We start from the raw sequence: 5002 nt of genomic DNA on the forward strand, positions 1-5002 counted from the left end.
GGGGGGGGGACCCGGCCGGGGCGATCCCGACGCTGCTTTCTGCAGGGAAACCCCCCGCTCCGAGCCGGTGAGATGCCCTGCTGCAGCCTGGCACCAACATTGTATGAGGATCAAGTTGTGGGGCTTGTCTTTCCATCCTGCCCCCCACCGCCCCTTCCTTTCTACAGAATATCTAGACCAGAAAATTAAGACGTATCAAAAAAACATATATCTTCTGTTTGGAAAGGTCTCTAACTCTATAAGAGCCTAACATTTTTTTTTTTTTCCCCATTTATTTTATTATTCTCCACCCCTAACATGATTGGGGGAGTAAAAGGCTTTTGTCGTCTTGTGAAAAATCTAAATGTAGAATGCTGATGAAATATGTATTAAGTGGCGCTGAAGAGGTTAACGGAACTACAGAGTCGTCGTAGACGTTGGGTATGAAATACTGGGGAAGTCAACGGACATAACACAGTGCTTAATAGAAACAGAAAATTAGTGAGTCTTGCTTGCCCGAGGTGAGCGTGAGCCTCTGTCGTGTCTTGATCTTTGTGCAAAGACCTAGTAAAGAGCAGTCTTAACACAAACCTGAAATTGGAAATAAGGAATCCTGTGATAAGAAAATACCACTGCAAGGATGAGATGTCCCCCGTTAAGTGAAAACAGCAGAGGGGAAAAGCTTTTGGACAAAACAAATTATTTAAAAGCATCAGTGATATTTCCCTAGTTTATTTTTAAAAGCCAGGACACGCATCTATAAGGAAACGGAATACTATGTGAAATAAAGGCAAAGATAATAATATTTGCTAATAATTTGTCAAACTATGTTAACGAAGGATTCTGGGTTTAAGCTCATAATATGCTTCTTTTCATGATTTGAAGTCCTGGGACCTATTTTTTTCATGTGGTGTTAGAAAAGGACTCTTTAGAGAAGGGACGGCACTACTATTAGCTCCTGTGCCACTTGCCCGAATTATTTTTAGACCACATCAACCATTTTATAAAGTTGAGAATACATTCTTCACGTGAGTAATCTAATATGCAGTTGTGATTTTTTTAATTTTTTTTTTTTTTTTTTAATGTGCAATCTTCTCGCATGCCTTCTATCCGTGTAAACTTAGTGGAAGGTACTACTGAGATAAATTTGAAGTGTAAAATGGTGTGTGGTCTTGCAGGTGATCTCTTTTAGATTTTTTTTATTATTTTTTTTTCCCCTCGATGGAAAAGGTTTGATTGATTTAGGCAGTCTCCTGTGATAATTCTAAAGGTTGACTTTTAGGCTGAATGTTTGTAAACGTGAAAATTCTGAGTTTAGAAGTAGAAGCCAGCTACCAGATCACAGCGAATTGAGTGGATGATTTTAAATGGAACGTGTTACGCTAATTAAACAAACGCATTGTGGGTGTTTATTGTATTTGTCCGTCAGCTGCGTGAGGAATGCTGTTGGTTCGTCTTGCTTTGTTTCGGGGTCTCTTGGATTTCATGGTTTTATTTGCATATTGAAGATTCATCAGCACTTTGCCGGTGTTATTTTTTAAATGTGAGTCTCGCTGGATGTGGGGAGAGGTTCTCTGCCCATGTTCTGTACCATGACACCAGCAATCCAGTCAGCTTGGAAAAGGGAGCGTTGCCTCTCGTGGCGGTGTCGTCGGCACTGCACCTCAGATGGATCTGTTAGCACTGCAGAAATTTTTATTTCTACGTTTTCAACTGAACTCCCGCAGAGGCTGGTTTGTGTCGATTGGCGGCCTCCTTTTATGTTTTGAAAAAGGTCTGTGGTGGTTGTTGACTGATGTCTAACGGATAATATCGGCAACCGAGTGTGGGATAACTGTGTTACTGACCCAACACAGCAGCGTTGAGGCAACTGGAAGATGTCGTATGCTGTAGGTAAAGCGGGCTTTGCAACTGCACGTGTTGATTTTTTTTTTTTTTTTTTTTTTTTTTTTTTACACAATAAGGGAAAACTCGAGTTGTTGTTAATTTGCAGGTGAGATGCTGATGGGGCGTACGCTCTTCTGTGGAATAGTAGCTACAGTGACACTGTCCCAGCGCATGAGGATAGAAGGTCAGGTTGTGTACAGTCATTCATGTACCTTTGGCACATTTGTGGTGGTACTTACTGTATATATAGCCAGAACTTGGAATGTGGTTGTGATTAATGGCTTGGGTTTGGTAGCAGAGTGTGTACAAACAAGGAAATGGTTTTAAAGAAGAGACATTGATTTTATTTTTATAAAAATAAAACGCATTTTGTTACCTTTTTTCTTTTTAGATGTAATGACAAGTTATCCTTGGAAGGGATGAAAATTGGTAATGACTTTCCCCTGCATCTCTTGAAGTAGCTTATATCAGGCTAAAGAATTCTGGTTTTTTTTAGGTCTCTTACGCTACTGAATTATGTATGTTTATCGTTTCTTTGTGTATAGATGATCTGGATAGTTAAAATGTTGATGTTATAATAAGATGAATATACAAATGTAAGGAATTAATAGTATTTGTGGGTCATATTTTTCTGAATTTGAAAAGGAATGAAAATGGAGGATAAAAGACCAATGAGAAATTTACTTTTACAGTTAATATTAGCTACATTTACACTACTGAATTCTCTTGGAGTAATTGTTCAACACACTGCGTTTAATCTGTTTTATGGATGTCCTTTTAGCTGTAAAAACAGTGGAGTAGACAAGAAGAAACTTTGCTTGACCATCACCATGTTCCAGAACTTCACTTTGGGAAATTGGATAGACTTATATAGTTCCAAACTGTTTGGCTGGGAAGCATGCTGCCTTTGATTTTTGACATAATGTGGAACGAGTTGGTTATTTGCCTCCTTATATAATGTATTTGTTTTTCATTAAACATTCTGATAAGGTCTTATTAAAGTACCATGTATTATTTATGGTGTTTCATGTGAAAAGGAACTGAAGGAAAATTCTATCAGGTTAGAGCATTTGCAGAATAACAGCCTTTCTGTGCTAGGAGGAAAAAAAAAAAAAAAAAGAATGAAGAAAAGCATGACATACTCCTGTCAGAACAGGAGACTGCTTAAGGCAGAGAGAAAGAATGAAAAAAGGAGAAAGACCATAAGAGGGTTCATTTCTCCTCCTTCTCGCTCTCTCTTGCTCTGTGGCATGTGGGTTTTTTTTGTTGGTGGGTGTTTTTGGGGGGAGGTTGGAGGGGTTTTTTGTGATAATCTGTGCTGTTCTATATCGGGTCTGTTCTAGTAGATCGGTCCATGATAAACTGCAAAAGCATGGATGTTTCCTAAGCCAAAACCAACACCCTGCGTTGTAAATTTGTGCGTGATTATTTTGGTGTTAATTGCCGGGTTCCAAATACATTAGTTTTGTTGTATGGACTGCTTTTGAGAGAGAAAAATTACGTAATAACTGATTCTGCTGGAAAAATTTCGGGTTTGCATGAAGAAGACTTTAGTGGATCTAAATCAGTCTCTGAAGCTTGTGTGGGTGCAGGTATGTGTGCGCACATGTAGAATGAAAAAGAATTTTTTTTTTTAATACAGCGCCTGAGTTGCCGTGACATGTTTTGTATCTTGTTTCCAGTTAAGTGGGGACTATTATTTATTTTTAAGGGTAGATCTTCATATCAGACCAGTTATGCTGTTGATGAAATAGACTTCTCTTGTATGTTGGTTATTTATTTGTTGTTGTTAACGCTAAACTCTTGATCTAAGATGTGTTTCTGTGGGAGTTTGATATCCTATAAACCAGGTAATTCTAAAATCTTCTGCAGAGTCTTTTTAAAAGGAACCCCTTCAAAACCTGAGGTGGTGCTTTGAGGTTTGACCTTTTTTATTCCTGAAGAATTAATTTTTAATTCATTTGTCAAATTCTAATTAAAAATAGTAGTATCTTCTGCTATACTTGAGTTGTATCTAAGAAAAAAAAAAGAGAGAGAGATCTGTAATATAGGACCTCAAGGACAAGCTGTAATATAAATTATTTGATTTGCAGGTCACATCCTACTTTATTACATAAAGACTAACTAGATCTGCTAATGAATAATTATTACTCCATAAAATAAAGGGGGAAAAAGAAGAAGCTTGCAAGAGTGGAATACTAATTCGAGGGATCACTCTCAAAGTAAAAAGTAAACGTTAAATTCTGAAAATTGCAAATGTAATTTTTTCCATGTAACCTGATAGGGCAGTCCTTTATAATAGATTGACTAGCTGTCAAATAAATTTGTAATTTTAGATGAGACGGGGTTTAGACCAATTTTAAGAGACAGTCTTTATCCGAGCTTGCTCCCCTCCCCCCCAGTAAAGTAGACAACGTGTGCCATAGGATTTTATTTCATTCCTGGTGTTTCTGCTGCAGTGGTTACACAGATATTTCACAGTTTTGCTGTAATGCTTTTATAGGCGTCTCCGGGAAACTAGATGATGAATGAAACGTAGATATAAAAAGAATTTGTATTTTTAAAAAGAGCTCGGGTACTGATAGCACTGTATATTTGCTTGGAACCCTCTTAACTAGCCAAGATTCTTTTTCATCCCCACTTTGTGCATCATACTTTTGTTCTTAGAAGGAGGAAAGCCCTTTTCATGTCAGGTGTGAATCCTGGGAGGGGAAAAAAAAAAAAAAATCGTGTGTGTGTGTGTGTATGTGTGCGTGCAGAATCATAACAGGCATTCAGTCCCAGCTGGGCAATGACACTAATTGCCCAGATCTCGTGGATGCCTGTGATACAGCACGCTCACTTTCTCTCCTTCCCTATCCTCTCCAGGGATTTTTAAAATGCAGTATTTGAATTTTGGTGAGTGGTAAAGACCCTGCCCTAGGACCCATTTGACAAATGAGAAGCTGTGCAGCATCAGCACCAGCCGACTGAGCCTCACTGAGTCAATCTCTCTCTCTCTACTAGTCAGCAGCTACTGTAGTGAGACAAGCTTCAGCTCTCTCTGTCATTGAGGAAGTTCCATTTGCTCATCAATAGGCTGCAGGCTGTGTCTTCTTTTTTTTTTTTTTTTTTTTTTTTTTTTTTTTTTTTTTTT

The 5002-nt window shown here is 38.2% G+C and overlaps 1 protein-coding gene across 16 annotated transcripts in view; it reads left to right on the top strand.

Moving 5' to 3' along the window:
* The window catches only part of RBFOX1 (RNA binding fox-1 homolog 1), a 1263570-nt gene that overhangs the window by 975558 nt on the left and 283010 nt on the right, over positions 1-5002 (top strand). The window lies entirely within an intron of this gene.

This window comes from Athene cunicularia, assembly GCF_003259725.1.
Source record: "Athene cunicularia isolate RWA chromosome 14 unlocalized genomic scaffold, athCun1 chr14_part1, whole genome shotgun sequence".
NCBI classification, from domain to species: Eukaryota; Metazoa; Chordata; class Aves; order Strigiformes; family Strigidae; genus Athene; species Athene cunicularia.